Source organism: Mustela putorius, unplaced genomic scaffold (genome assembly GCF_011764305.1).
Source record: "Mustela putorius furo isolate JIRA1106 unplaced genomic scaffold, ASM1176430v1.1 tig00000083_pilon_pilon_pilon, whole genome shotgun sequence".
NCBI classification, from domain to species: Eukaryota; Metazoa; Chordata; class Mammalia; order Carnivora; family Mustelidae; genus Mustela; species Mustela putorius.
Window position 1 is genome coordinate 9,235,343 of NW_025421273.1, and position 16,163 is coordinate 9,251,505.

General features: G+C 39.8%; 1 protein-coding gene across 6 annotated transcripts in view; it reads right to left on the minus strand.

Moving 5' to 3' along the window:
- INPP4B (inositol polyphosphate-4-phosphatase type II B) overlaps window positions 1-16,163 on the minus strand; it is an 830,315-nt gene that overhangs the window by 227,383 nt on the left and 586,769 nt on the right. The window lies entirely within an intron of this gene.

Genomic DNA, 16,163 nt, shown 5'->3' on the forward strand with positions numbered 1-16,163 from the left:
AAACATTGCACAGATAATAGGCATGGGTAATTAGACAATTATTAAATAATTAGTACTATACTAGTGATGGGTCAATATTTAATACTCAAATTTTGATTTATACATATTTTTATCAGGGTTGTGCTTTTGGGTTTATGTCAGTTTCTTAGCGGGAGGAAATAGTGATGAGGTTTTTTTTTTTTTTTAAAACTAGAATTAAAAAAGTTATTCAGAATATGGTCAGAGTTTTGCAGTGTATAAACAATTTTAGAGTATAATGTAATTCAAACCTATGTAGTAAGACACTCACTAAGCTTTAAATTGCACAATTGGGCATGCACTCTGAAACCAAGCAATTCTTAGTGTCTATATTTTTATGCTTAATTGGATTTGGATTTTCTTTACATTCTTCTGTTATTAAGTTATAAAACAGTTTGGTTTTAAAAATAGCTTTCTCTTTTTTTATCCTTTAATATGATTTTAATAATTAAATAATTTAATAATTTTAATCCAAAACTCTTTTTAATCCAAAAACCCTTTAAAAATAAGGTCAAAACCCAGGAAATATTAATTCATTCACAAAGATTTATTAAGAACTTACTATGTTGTAATCACTATTTCACACATAAGGATAGTTGCAACCGAGAACAAAACCAAAATCCACGCTCAACTTTTCACAGAATTTGAACTTTCATGGTAAACAGATAAGTGAGACATCAGAAGATGATAAATGCCATGGGGAAAACATTAACCAAAGTAAGAAGGGCTGCTGCTTTATATTCAGTGGTTGGGAAAGGCCTGTCTAATACAATGCCATTTGAACAAACACCTAAAGGAAGGAAGGAAGCAAGTCATATATCTTTCTTGGGGGAAAAATCTTATCAGGCAGAAGACACAGATGGTCCAAAAGGCCTTGAAACCTGGTTCCCATATTTAAAGTGGTTTTTTTTTTTTTTTTTTTTTTTTAAGATTTTATTTATTTGACAGAGAGATCACAAGTAGGCAGAGAGGCAGGCAGAGAGAGAGAGAGAGGAGGAAGCAGGCCTCCCACCAAGCAGAGAGCCTGATGCGGGACTTGATCACAGAACCCTGAAATCATGACCTGAGCTGAAGGCAGAGGCTTTAACCCACTGAGCCACCCAGGCGTCCCTGGTTTGCATATTTAAGGAAGAGCATGGACACCATTGTGGCTAAAGTTGGGTAGCACAGAAGGAGAGAAGATTAAGTAAGAGAGGTATGCATTATTTTTATTTTGCTCCATAACACATGACCACAAACTCACAATTTCTATAGAGCTGAGGTCTGGGCCATGTCTTCAACTCAGGGCCGCAAGAAAATGAAATCAAGATGTTGGCTACACTGCAGTCTCATGCCTCATGGAGACTCTAGGAAAGAATCCACTTCCTAGCTCATTCAGGTTGTTGGAAGAATTTATTTCCTTGTGGCTCAATGACTGCAGCCTCTATTTCTTACTAGTTCTCAGCTGAGATTACTGACACTCAGCGACTAGAGGTCCCCTCAGGGTCTTACCATGTGGCCCTCTCCAAAGGCAATATACAGAGAGCAGATTGCTTTCTCAAGGCCAGCAGGAGAATTTCTTTCTCTAGTCTGCTAGAGAAATATAAGAATATATATATAAAAGAAATAGAAGAAACTTATACAAGGTTCTCCCAGCCACTTAGATATAATGACCAGAGTGATTTTCACATCAGCTTTGGCATATGGGCAATCTAATAAACGGAGTAACTATCTCATCATATTCACAAGTCCCACCCAGACTCAGAGAGAAGGTATGATGTATGGCCAGTACACCAGGGAGGTGGGAATCTTAGGGGACATCTTTGCATCCTGTCTAACATGAACAATGGTGGATGACGTCAGCTAGATCTCCATAGGCCACTGTAAGAACTTTGCCTCTGTGAGTGGGGTGACAAACTGAAAGAAGATTCTATATTGACACAAGTTTTAAAGTGAGAATCTGGGCTTAAGTGCAGAGAGTAGACTGCAGGGAAGCAAAGAGAGAAACATGGATGTGAGTTAGGAGAAATTAGGATGAAGTTGAGACACATCAGATTCTATTTTTGCTCTGAGGGTAGAAAGAACTAGATACTATGATTGGTTGGATCTGAAGAATAAGAGAAAGAGGAATCAGACACTAGCAAGTGCATGAATGATGGGAAGGGCAGAATTGCAATTTCTTGAGATGGGAAGACTGTGAGAATAAATAAGATTTTAGGGCAAGGTGTGAGCAGCAAACAGGAATGAGGACTTCAGTTTTAACATTCCAAGTGTGAGACATTTATTTAAAGGTCAAGTAAAGATATCAGGTGATTAGATGTGAGAGTCTGGAGTTCAAGGGATTGGTCAAGGATAGAGATAAAAATAGTTATCATCAGAATACAGATGATATCAAAAGCTTTGAGAGTGGGTAGAAGTGAGTGAATGAATGAATGAAAATTGAAAAGTCTGTATCTAGACTCAGACATAGGACAACTCAACATTTAGAGGTTAGGGTGATAAGGAGCAACATGCAAAAGAAATAGAGAAATAGCCAGCTTCCTATTGGTATGAAGGAATAAAGTTCAGTATCTTAGATACCATCTAAAAAATGTGTGTTATGGAGATAGTGATCCAGTGTGCAGATGTGCCAAGGAGAGGAACATTGAGAACTCTCCACTGGATTTAGCAACATGGAGGCAATTTACTCCTGATCATGACAAAAGCTGTTTAGGTAAATGATAGCAATGAAATCCTGATGAGAATGGATTCAAAAGACCACCAGCTGGGGGGAGGGGGGTCAGGAGAGGGTGGTAGGGTTATGGAGAGTGGGGAGGGTATGTGCTATGGTGAGTGCTGTGAAGTGTGTAAACCTGGCGATTCACAGACCTGTACCCCTGGGGGGAAAATATATTATATGTTTATAAAAAATAAAAAAAATTTTAAAAAACAATAAAAACAGATATTGAAATGATTTAAAAAAAAAAAAAAAAGACCACCACACCAAAATGGAGACAGCTCTTGAAATGGATCTTCTATACAGAAGAGTAGGGAAATGGAGCATAAATTAGAAGATGTGGGGGACTGGGGGAAATTTTTCATGCTAACAGACTTGATCTAGTAGAGAGGGAATAACATAAGACACAAGGGGTGCCTGGGTGGCTCAGTGGGTTAAAGCCTCTGCCTTCAGCTCAGGTCATGATCCCAGGGTCCTGGGATCGAGCCCCGCATCGGGCTCTCTGCTCAGCAGGGAGCCTGCTTCCTCCTCTCTCTCTACCTGCCTTTCTACTTGTGATCTGTCTGTCAAATAAATAAAATCTTAAAAAAAAAAAAAAGACACAAGAGTAAAAGGGGATAATGTTCTCAGATAGATGAGAAGATATGGAATCTAAAGAGCTAGTGAAGGGATTGACTTTAGATATCAAGCAGAGTTCATTTATAACGGTGGGAAGGCAGGTGGAGTGCATGCTGGTAGGTTGGTAAATACAGCGTGGGCAATTGTCAAATTCCTCTTCTTGGTGAAACAGGAACCAGATAAATCGGCTGCAAATGAGGAAGAGGGGAGATATTGTGGAGGTTCTGGGAAGAAGGAGGTATAAAATAATGGTCCAAGACAGTGGGAGAGCAAATGGACCAGGGAAATACAGGACCACACAACAGTAGCGAGGACGTTCTGAACCAAATGAAACTTGTAAGCATGGACGTCAGGTTATCCTAGCTCACTCAGCTGCGAGGATGCATGTATGGAGTAGGTGAGCTAAAGGTTGAATTTATCCATTTTTTGTCATAGCCTTTATTTTTATTTTATTCATCATCTACCTATCCATCCATCTACCTACCTACCTATCCTCTATTTACATTTATCTATTTTGCCCAGGAAGTATAGTAACTGAAGATTGGCCAAGGAGTTGGGGAGATATTCGAGGGAATTGTTTGGTGACTCCTAAGTGATGGACCATGGAACCTCAACTGGATAAGAAAAGAAGAGTGGGTATGGGGGAGGGGGTGGTGAAGAGTACAGACATGACTACAGCATCAATGAGCTGGTTCAGCCAAAGAACAACGAGAAAGAGTATGCTGGCACGATGTGAGACAGAAGTCAGAAAACAGGGGCACCTGGGTGGCTCAGTGGGTAAAAGCCTCTGCCTTCGGCTCCGGTCATGATCCCAAGGTCCTGGGATTGAGCCCCGCATCGAGCTTTCTGCTTGGCAGGGAGCCTGGTTCCCCCACTCTGTCTGCCTGCCTCTCTGCCTAGTTGTGATCTCTGTCAAATAAATAAATAAAATCTTTAAAAAAAAAAGAAATCAGAAAACAGAGTACTTAAAATTAAGACTCTGGAGGGGTGGGATTAATGACAAGATCTAGGGGATGACTATAGGAGCGGGTTGCTGAAGTAGGGCAGAGAAAGCCTGACAGGCCCACAAACTGAAAAGGTAATTTATGTGGCTATTCATTCACAAGATGTAGGAGAGGAGTTGTGCTGAAGACAACACAGGGAATCACAAGTCAAAATCCTTGTGGAATGAGGAGAGTGATGTCATTAGATGACCTTAGTAAGATGGGGAACCTAAGGGCATGTCAGAGGCCATGAGCTTCAAACCAGGAGAGTTTTCAGGAGATGTTCATCCCACCCCAGGTATGAAGGGCAGCCACTTGACAGGGCTACAACAGAGAGAAGCAGCTTCTAGTTAAGTGAATAGAAATTACTGACAGTGCTGGTGGGGCTGAGGATGGACCTCAGGCATCAGAAGACACCTGGGGACCAGAAGACCCCAGGGCCAGAGTAGACAAACAGGGAAAATGATGGGTGGAATGTGGACAAGGGATGGCCTGGGAATTCAGGGCTTCTGTGTGGTCAGAAGGAGGAATGGTTACTGCCACAATAAGGAAATACAGTTTAGCTAAGGCAGCACTAATTTTAAAGTATTATAAAGGCCTGAAATTTCCCATTTTCTTACTTTACCTTGCTCTGCTATGTAGTCTTAACACGGCCTTGTTAAATCACCTGGTAATTATTTTAGAGGTCAAAATGGGACTGATTCACAGGTAAAGTGGTTGAGATACAACAGTAAAGATTCCTACGGAACTTTTTTATTAAAAGGAAATAAAGTAATTAAATCAAAGTTCAAGACACTGCTACAAGGCAACAGTATACTGCTTTTATTCATGCTAAATAGATTTTGAAGATACATTTGAAGAGATCAAATGTCCTGTCCCAGTTTTTCAACATAAAGTGCATTAGAAAGCCATTTATGATTTCTCCAGATATTACCTTTTAAAACATTATTCTAAGATTTCTGATTATAAGACAGTTTACCTGCTAGTAGTTAAAAGGTCTTCATCACTTCCCTAAAAAAGAATCCATATAAGAAAAAGAATGGGTTTTGGCCAGAAGTAGAAAGACTGTAAAAACTAAAGGTCACAAGAGTAGAATTTTCAGTTCAAGAGCAATTGCTATATATCCTTTTGAAAATTTTTGAGAACTGAAGTCTGTGTTCCAGATAAAAGTTTCCCTCACTTTATATAACCTGGATACAGCTGTTTTCTCTTTTTTCTTCAACTCCTCAGAACTCAGAATTAGGGTTAAATAAAACCAAAGAATGTAGAGCAGAGAGTAAGTATCATCGAATTCATTTTGTAGAAACTGAGGCCCAGAGAAACCAGGAGACAAACTCAAGAGCACCTCCCAAGTCAGCAGCAGTGTGGGGGTTGGTCACCAAAGTGTAGAAATCAGAAGGCCACTTCTGATTTTTTAAAACTGGTTTCTGAACACCAAAAGATAAAATGGTGGTGATTTATTTTTAGCTGCTTGTCAACATGTCTATCATCCTTATCTGAAAAATCTTCATAAAATTGTGGTTATAGTTTAGTCCTCAGCAGCCAGCTCCCGAGCTCTGAGGCAACTTGTCTTCTGGGCTATGTGATTTTTCTTCTTAGCAAGAGGCTTCTGGGGATCATTCTCTCTCTTCTTTTAAACTTTGTTCTAAGACTGAATTTTCCCCTAGAGCGGCGTGAACTTTCTTGTCCGTGTCTGGAGTTACTTTCTTTACATACTGAAAGAATTGTTTCTTGTTGGCAGTATCATCTTCTCCCATTAAATAACATGTGGAATCTGGAATGTTCAGATCAATGATAGCCTTCCAAAGTACTGCTGCGCTGAATTTCTCACTTTCTGAATCATAACCAGGGACCATTTGGTACTGTGAGAGGCAAAAAAGCTTCTTCCCACAGCTCCCTTCAGAACCCCCAAAACTTTATATCCAGTGGCAGTTGTGGAATGGACAGCATCCAAAATACAAAATGCCTTCACATTATAACGTGGAAGGTCACGACTATAAGCCACACAGACTGTCACAACCCCTTCTGTTACAGGCACAAGCCGTCCAACAAATAATATCTCCATCATTTACATAAACTATTATAATCTATTTAATTTATCCTGGATTACTAAGCATTCCCAAACATAGTAATCACTTTTACCCTCTCCCCTTCTTCTAATTTTCACTTGGTCTCTCTTTAAGTAGATCTTATTCTTGGCAACTTATTCTTGAAAACCCTATCCTGTAGAACACAGACCTATGTCTGTGGCTAACCACAATGGCAGGAACTTCTATAATTTAATTCATACTAGTAACAACAAGAAAACACATTTGATGAAATAAGAACATGTTTTGAAAGTCTATTCCAATGACTCTATCAGGGTCTAGTAACTCTTTGTTTTAGTTTGCTCAGGTTGCCGTAAAATACAATTTTCTCTGTGGCTTAAACAACAGAAATTTATTTTCTTCCAGGAATAGAGGCTGGAAGCTGAAATCAAGGTGCCAGCATGGTCAGATTCTCATGAAGGATCTCCTCCTGATCTGTGACAGATGCCTTCTCACTGTGTCCTCACATGATAAAGAGAAAGAGCAGGCTCTCTGGTGTCTCTTCTCATAAAGACACTAATTCCATTGTGAGGGCCCCCTCCTAATGCCCCCTCCACATAACCCTAACTGCTTCCCAAAGACCCCATTTCCAAATAACTCACAGTGGCGGTCAGGGCTTCAAGAGATGAATTTTGAGGGGATACAAACATTCAGTTTGTAACACTCTTAAAACCTCTAACTTTAGAAATTGCGAGAACATAACTCAATATTGGTCATTATTCATTACTTTAGTTTTATTCATAGAGAACCCATCTGAATTACATTTGCAGATGTCTGGAAAATTTTATCTTAATATGACTTTGATTACTGAATCTGGCCCATCTTTCTTGATTGAAATAAGTCTATTATTGCATCCTTAAAAATTGCTTTGCCTATAAATTATCTTCCCTCTCACCCATTCTATTTTTGTTTATTTTCTCTGAAACTTATTAGCGATGTGGTATTGGACAATTTACTTAACACTTTTAAGTTAATTTTTTTCATCTATAATAGTGATAATAATATCACCTACTCATAAGATTTTTTGAGACTTAAAATGAGACATCCTGGGGCGCCTGGGTGGCTCAGTGGGTTAAGCCTCTGCTTTCGGCTCAGGTCATGATCCCAGGGTTCTGGGATCTAGCCCTGCATCGGCTCTCTGTTCAGCAGGAGCCTGCTTTCCTTCCTTTCTCTCTGCCTGCCTCTCTGCCTACTTGTGAATCTCTGTCAAGTAAATTAAAAAAAAAAAAAAAAAAAGAGACATCCTAAGCAAACACCCAGTAATTATTATTATTTTTTGGTGGTGGTACTGCGGGTGAAAACGGTGGAAGAAAGGAGGGGACACAATTAATAGTAGTATTTTGAAATCTGGAATATTGCTTGGGTTTAGCATCTGCCTCCATGATTGTGAAATAATAGAAATATATATTATATTCTGTGCCTAGTAAAAAACCCTTGTAATTTCCTAAGTGATAAGAGCACTGGGAGCATCTTTTGTTCTAACATTTTGTCTTTCCTGACACAGAGCTCTTAAATCCCTTGGAATTTCCTGGATGATAAGAGTATTTTTGTTCTAAGGAGGCAATGCTTGGTGGGCTCCTGGATGGGGGCTGGTCACCAGAAAGACCAAAACATGATTAGAAGCTTAGAATTTCCAGGCCCACACTCTACCTTCTGTGAAGGGGAGAGGGGCTAGAAGTAGGGTAAATGACTAAAGCTATGTGATCAACCTCCATTAAAATCTCAAAAGTCCAAGGCTCAGCTAGCTTCTGGGTTGCTGAACACATCCATGTACTAGGAGGGTGGAGCCTCCCAATTCCACAGGCATCCCCCACAGCTGGTGATCAGAGATGTCAGAAATAAAGTGTTCTGTGTGAGTGGTAAAGAAGAAACCCGCAGGAGTGTTTTCCTTTGCATGAGACTGTTTTCTGAAGTATCAAATTACTATTCCTTCTCCCAATGTGGTTTTATTTAAGCCATTATATTTTTAATGTTACTGAACTTTCTCTTCCCCATCCTAGTATTGCTTAATAAATTGGAGTATGAGAGGACTTTGTTGAGAGGACTTATTGTCAATGAATCTTAAAACTGGATCACAGGGTAGTTCTATTTTTACCTTAGGGGAAAAAAAAAAAGATTTATTTATATATTTGACAGACAGAGTGAGCATGTGGATGGGGTGGGGTGAGCAGAGGGAGAGGGAGAGACAGACTCCTCAGGCAGACTCCTTGATGAGCAGGGAACCTGATGCCGGGCTCTATCCCATGACCCCAGAATCATGACCTGAGCTGAAATCTAGAGTCAGACACCTAACTGACTGAGCCACCCAGGCACCCCTATTTTTAACTTTTTGAGGAATCTCCACACTGTTTTCCAGAGTGACTGCTGATAACTTTCCCTCTTAATTTCTTCATATGTTTGCTTCTCTTGACTGCAGTTTAAAATATTTTCTGAGGCTTTACCTGGTTGCTTTTTTTTGTTTTCTCCATTAGTCTATTAATTCATTCTTACAAACTTAACTCATCTAAACTTGATAATGTTCAAAAGTGAACTCTCAGTCCTTCTCTTAAAACCTGCTTCATTTCAGCCCTCCCCTACTAAGTTAGTGGCAATTCTACTCTTTCCACAGTCTAAACGAGAATCTTTGGATTCATTGTGGTTTCCTTTCTTTCTTAGGTCACATCCTTGTTGTCACCAAATCCTGTTCATTCTGCCTTCAAAATATATCCAGAATGTGGTCACTCTCAGCACCTCCAAACTATTCCAGGTGAAAGTCACCATCACCCTTCACCTGGGTTAGAGCAAACACCTGCTACTTGGCCTCCTGCTCCCTCTCTTGCCCTGTGGTGAGTCTATTCTCCACACAGCTCACACTACAAGTCTGCTCATGCCTCTGCTCAAAACCCTGCATGACTTCTGGCTGAACTCAGAGTAATGGATGAAGGCAGCACAATGGCTTTCACTCCTTAGAGCACCTAGACCCTTGCCACCTCCTTGGCCTTCTTTCTTTGACTGTCCTCCTCGTCCTGCTCATTCAACTTTGGCTTCATGGGGCTCTTTACTGTTTTTTACATTGGCTACAGCAGCAGGACCGTCACCACTGCCACCATCACTCTGCAGCTGAGATCTGCAGGGTCAATTTCGCCAAGTTTTTGTTTATATGTCCCCTTCCCAATGTGACTAGCACTAATCGCTCCCTGAACCGTGGGTGGTTCACCTGCTGACCATAGGTGGAGGACGTGTATGACCTAAGAAAAAAAGGTACAAACAGCCTTGAGTTGGTGTAGACTCATTTTTGAAATAAGAGAAAGCTATTTAGGCTTTGTGCTACAGGACACTCATGCTGATGATGACGATGATGATGGTAAGTAAAGAGGACCAGTGTGGATTGGGTACTACATACCAGGCCCTATGTCAGTTGCATTGCCTGTATTACTTTCTAAAAATCTCCGTATCAGCGTTATGAGGTTTTCTTATTCTCAATTACAGGTGAAGATTATGAGGTTTCCTCAAAACTCTAAGCAGTACCTCTGTTTCTAAAAGCTTCTTAAAACTGGATCATGGAAGGGGAGTCTTTTAGTAACACAAAAGTTATCCAGTAAAAATCAATACTTTTTCTTTGTATAATTCACTAGTTAGGTCCTCTCAGTAATGCAAAAACTACCCCCCAACCTCTTTTTGCCTGCAACCCTCACCTCTTCTTCTTCATCTCCCCAGTCATCCTCCTCTAAGCATATCATGGTCCTAGATGGTGACAGTCCTCAGGTTCCTAGAACCAAGAACCTTCACGTTTACCTAATCATTAAATCCAAAGTCTTCATTTTTGAGCCAATAAAACTGAAGCACGTGTGTGCGCACATGCACACCCACCCACACCCACACACACCCACACCCACACCCACACACACACACATTCCTTCTTGAAGTTAATGTCTAGTTAATGGCAGAGGGATGACAATTTTTAGAAGTAATGTGACTTGGTTTCCAGTCATAGCTAATTTAACATCTACACAGCCATCCTACAGCCTGCATTGGACCCTCAGGAATCAACTTTATGTGCGGATTAGTAATATGAATCGTTCAAAAATAGAAAGGGAAAGTTTTTCCCAGAAAGAGTATTCATGCGTTGTTATAAAATGGTGCTTGTTCTCCATTCTTTGCCTCTCTAGCTTCAGGTTGGTTCATGATTCTATTCGTGAACGCAGTTCCAGAAGAAGACCCTCCTTATCTCTTGGAAATCCATCAATCCTCCTTTCTGACTGCATCTCTCTAAAGAGAAGGCAGTAGAAGGAAGGTTTGTAAAGCTTTCGTTGTGGAATGGACCTGGAGTGTAGAATAAAGGAAAACAACTCTCCAAAAACTACATATATCCATCTTGTACTGACCTTAGCTCTGAAACACAAAGGAAAATTTGCTGCTGTAGCATATCCATGGCTAGCATTTTTGAACTCAAAGAATTTACAAAACCATCAGAGAAATTAACAAAATTTTATAACTAACAAACACTATGAGGCCAATTATATGTGTTTTTACCATTTCCTCCTAAATATCCTTTATTATTTAAATATATTCTTCAAATGAATTTGGCAGGAAAGATAAGATCACTTATAACAAGAATAGTCCTTGTTTCAAGGACCATTGGGGGCTAAAGGGAGGAAGAGATGCATGAAAGAGTATGTAGGAAACGTGTTTTTTCCTATCAAAATATAAAGGGATCTTTTCCTTAAAAGCTAACTTATGAACACATTTTTAAATCTAATTTCAGTGGCATTATTACGATTAGTAAATGATGCTTACTCATGGGGAAATCTGAGCAAAGTAATTAGCATTACTGGTGAAAGCAATGGAATTCTAACTCCCTCCGATGTTACAGTCACAGGCCTAACAACCTTAAAGTACTTTAAAGGCTATATCATAGAAGCAGTAATAGAATTGGTCATAGAAGCAATTCATTTTTAGTGGTCCTAGAGGTATGTCTCAACAGCCAAGAAATTTAGTGTTAGCTGGAAGTCTGCCCAACAAACAAGCAAACCCAAGGACCCTTAGACACGGTCTCTCCTATTAACTGTGTAAGTCTTTGAAATATCTTCAATTTGATTCTAGATGAGAAAAAATAATCCCCACCATACACCATTTTTAAGTTTAGGATTGAAATTGTCAAATCTGCTTTGAATGACAGAGACTGCATCAGTGTTGAAAAAGATAAAAATGAAGATAAAATGAAATTCAAGTTATCTGCTCTGCTCTTCAATGGGTGGATGGGAATTAGACCAAGTTTATTAGGGCACCTTAAATTTGTTTTTAACAATCAATTTTATACTAAGTTCAAAGGAATGTGCCTATTTACTTTCCAATTTACATGTGTGAACCTAAGAAGGAAGCAATATTCAGCATGTATTTATAAGCAAATTTGGTCATTTCTTTTGCTTGTAATAATGTGATATATGTCCAGAACCATTTAGATCAGGTTAACTTAAATCTTCATTCAATGATTTCAGTTAATTTAAAAACCTTCTTCATATGCAGGATATAAAACTCTCCTATAATGTAGCAAAGTCATCACTGCCCCTCAATGTTATAAAGAAGACTCTTTAATTACCTAATTTATCTATCAGGCATTTGGGTATTTCTATTAGGCGTTTCTTATTCTAATAAGGTTATGTACATTGATCAAGGAACCCAAAAGATCACCCATAAAACAGGCTGAGGCCATTATTAGACACAACTATCCCTCATTACAGTGCATCCTACAAAACAGTTTGCATACATTGAAAGAAATTTGCATATATTGGTACTAAATGTAATTACGTTCAGCAAAATAAACTTGTCTATTCTTTCTTCTTTCTCAGTCTACTTCTTATCTTTTTATCTTTGATTTCATCCTTCTAGTCTGCATTCTTAAAACCTCTTTTTTTAAATATTTTCTAGTTTCCTTACCTTCCGCTAATAGAATCATGTCTTCCTTTCCTGACAACTCTTCACCTTACTGAAGTCTTACTGCAAACAATCTCTTTAAATGTACTTTCATTATGAGATAGCTAAACTATGTTACAGAACTAGAGACATCAATGAATTTTATTTAATAGATAAGAGTAAAAAATTCTTACCTGGATCATGCTATAAGGGGGAATACATTGTAAAGGGGCAGGTAATTTTCTTTCTTTTTTTAATTTATTTTTTATTTTTTAGAGGGAAAATGGGGGAGGGCCAGAGTGAAAGGGAGAGAATCTTAAGCTGGCTCCATGGTGTTGCTGGACTGGATCTCATGACCCTGAGGACATGACCTGAGCCAAAATCAAGAGTCTGATGTTAACTGACTAAGCCACCCAGGAGCCCCGGGGCAGATAACTTTCCATATTCCCTCAGGGATGGTACCTCCAACACAGCTCACTCCTATGTATTAAATAGAACTGACAATGAATAAATAGAAGAGCAAAGTCAGATCTCACTGGAAACACAATTTACGATGGCGACCTTCCAGTGATCATGAAGCCTCTGTTAGCCGGGACAGTGATGTGTTTTGACCTGCTCTTCAGGCACCCACTCAAAAGCCTGACTGTCATTTGGTCACTGGAGACTGAGAAGCCTGAGTGGGCAGTGGTGGTGACCAGAACTTTCCACTGACATGCCTGGAGACTACTGTTTCTAAGCTCCCAATAAGAGTAAATCTGGGAGGGGCGCCTGGGTGGCTTAGTGGGTTAAAGCCTCTGCCTTTGGCTCAGGTCATGATCCCAGGGTCCTGGGATAGAGCCCCGCATCAAGCCCCGCATCAAGCCCTGCATCGGGCTCTCTGCTCAGCAGGGAGCCTGCTGCCTCCTCTCTCTCTCTCTGTCTGCCTCTCTGCCTACTTGTGATCTCTGTCTGTCAAATAAATAAATAAAATCTTTAAAAAGAAAAAGAGGTGTTCTGGATGGGTAAGACTTATTCTTTGGGTAAGAGGTACCCCAAAATGGAGGAGACATAATTGGTTATCAGTACGGGACAGAATTGAAGGTGCACCATTGACACGTGCAAACATTGTTCTGCCCTCTGGTTGGCCGAGGTTGAAATGAAGCTCAAAGCCTCAACAAGAAGGGTTCCAGAGAAATACAAAGTTTCAGACTCCACCTTTGCAAAGTGTAAACTGTGCACAAGCCACTATACATGACAGAGGAAGTGGTGATCAGTGTCAAGGGTAATGTGTGGTTGCAGATGAGGCTGAAGAAGCAGACTTACTATCCTGTATTTTTTGGCCGAGGTTTTTGCACACAAAGTTCATAAATGTGCACACTTACAGGGTGGGGGGTATAAGAAGGGATATAATATTTAATCAGATAAGAAATTTTAGAAAGGATGACTTGAAAAAAGATGCTGAGATTTCTAGCTTTGGCTACGTTCTTAATTTAACCCAGAAAGGAAAAGCATCAGAAAGCACAGCTTTCACAGGGAGAACTAAGTTCAGTTTGGGGTTGTTATAACTGTAGGTAATCGTGAAAATAAGTGTATGCCTGCTTATGAGAGCTGGAAATACATTGGTCAATGAACACAAAAGAGACAGCGTGTATTTTGTTATTCCTTTCTTATAGCTCTGTACAAATGTCACAAACAGGTGTCTACACAGCTCTTGACATGGATGTGAAGTGCCGCGGGGCAGGTGATGCTCAGGGATGGGGGAGGGGGATGCATAAAAGAGGGGTGGGTAAGGGCATGTTTCAGAGCAGCAGGGGTGCAGGGGTGGAGAGTGGATAAGAGTGAGTGTTTACGTAGATGAAGACCACATGCCTTCCTACTGATGCCTGTGATAGAAACAGGCTTATGGTGGGGGAAATGGCAGATAACACATATAGACAGTCACTCATATATTTCTCTGGAAAACACCTGGTTGTTCTTGTTCGAAATCAGCACTTGCGCATTATGCAGCTGTGTTTCTTGGAACACAGCAGCTGATAAGCTGTTAATAGGTGTTCCATGAAGGAAGCTCCTTGCGTTCAGATTAGTTCAGGAAAGCTGTGGACAATGTCTGTCTCTGGAGAGCCTCAAAGGGCCTTGAGGACTAATGAAGGCACTAATAAGTCCTCCAGGAAAGTGACCCTCTTCATTTTTTTAGTAGAGGATTTTCAAACTTATTTTGACATAAAACTCCTTCATTCAAAAGGACATAGATGAATGGATATTACTCAGCCATCAAAAAGGATGAATACCTAACTTTTGCATCAACAGGAATAGGACCGGAGGAGATTATGCTGAGTGAAATAAGTCAAGCAGAGAAAGTCAATTATCATACAGTTTTACTTACTTGTGGAGCATAAGGAATAACAAGGAAGACATTAGGAGAAGGAAAGGAAAAGTGAAGCGGGGAAAATCAGAGGGGGAGATGAACCAGGAGAGACTATGGACTCCGGAAACAAACGGAAGGTTTTAGAAGGGAAGAGGGGGATGGGTTAGCCCAGAGATGAGTATTAAGGAGGGCATGGATTGCATGGAGCACTGGATGTTATAAGTAAACAATGAATCTTGGAACACTACATCAAAAACTAATGAAGTATTGTATGGTGACTAACATAACACAATAATTTTTTTTTTTTAAAAAGGAACATATACAGGGGCGCCTGGGTGGCTCAGTGGGTTAAAGACTCTGCCTTCGGCTCAGGTCATGATCCCAGGGTCCTGGGATCGAGCCCCACATCGGGATCTCTGCTCAGCGGGGATCCTACTTCCCCCTCTCTCTCTGCCTGCCTCTCTGCCTATTGGTGATTTCTGTCTGTCAAATAAATAAATAAAATCTTTAAAAAAAAAAGGAACATCTACAAATAACTGAAAGGATATTGGTGTTAGAAAACAAAATAAAACAAAACAATGTTTAGAAAAAGCTGATATAAATGTCCAGAGCAATAGAAATGTAGGGTGATAATGAAGAAAGTGACTTTGGTAAATATGGGCAAATCCAATACCAAATTTTCAGGTCAAATATAATTCCTTGCAGGCCTAGTCATTCCTGCAAATTATCTTCAAAGCTAAATTAGCTCTCAAACTTCTTAAGAAGGTAGGTCTTTGTGTACAGATATTAACTTCATGTGATTTGCATTTTAAAAGAGGAACGATTTCAGGCTTTTCTATACAAATGGAGAAGCTATTAAAGTGTGCTCTAAGTATGTGCTGTCCCTTCAGTGACTGAAAACTCTAATTTGCAATCTGATGAATATGACATCTTTTGAATAATGCAAACTAAGAAAGTGCTAATTGGTTTCCATGGTCATACCTACAGCCTCATGAAAATGGATTAGGAACATAAAGAAAAATGCAGAATATAGAACTGCAGTGCCATTTAAATTATAAATGAAAGACAGTCTAGTTGAATGAAATGCCAAATAACAATAATAATGGTAATTTTAATAATAGGTGATGAGCATGATTTGCACCTGCTTTGCATCAGGTACTGTTTGATAGGCTCTGTACAGTATGTCTGAGCATCATCTGCAAAAACAAAACACAATAAGACCTGAGGCTAGGCCAGCTAATCAATAAAAAATAGATAAATATTATAGGTCACATTTATTGAGCACTTACTTTGTGTCAGGCACCACTGTAAACCTCTCACATTAGTAAGTCTTGTGAGCCTCACCAGAATCCTGTTGAGATGGGAACACTGTTCTTCCCATTCCACAGATGAGCTCACTGAGGCCAGAGTACTCTACCCTCCTTCTAAGCAAGAGAAGAGCAAGATTTGGGTATGTGTGCATTCAAATGCATCTCTAAATCACCTGCTCTTTCAACTTCTCCACTGTTCTGATCTCATGATATTTG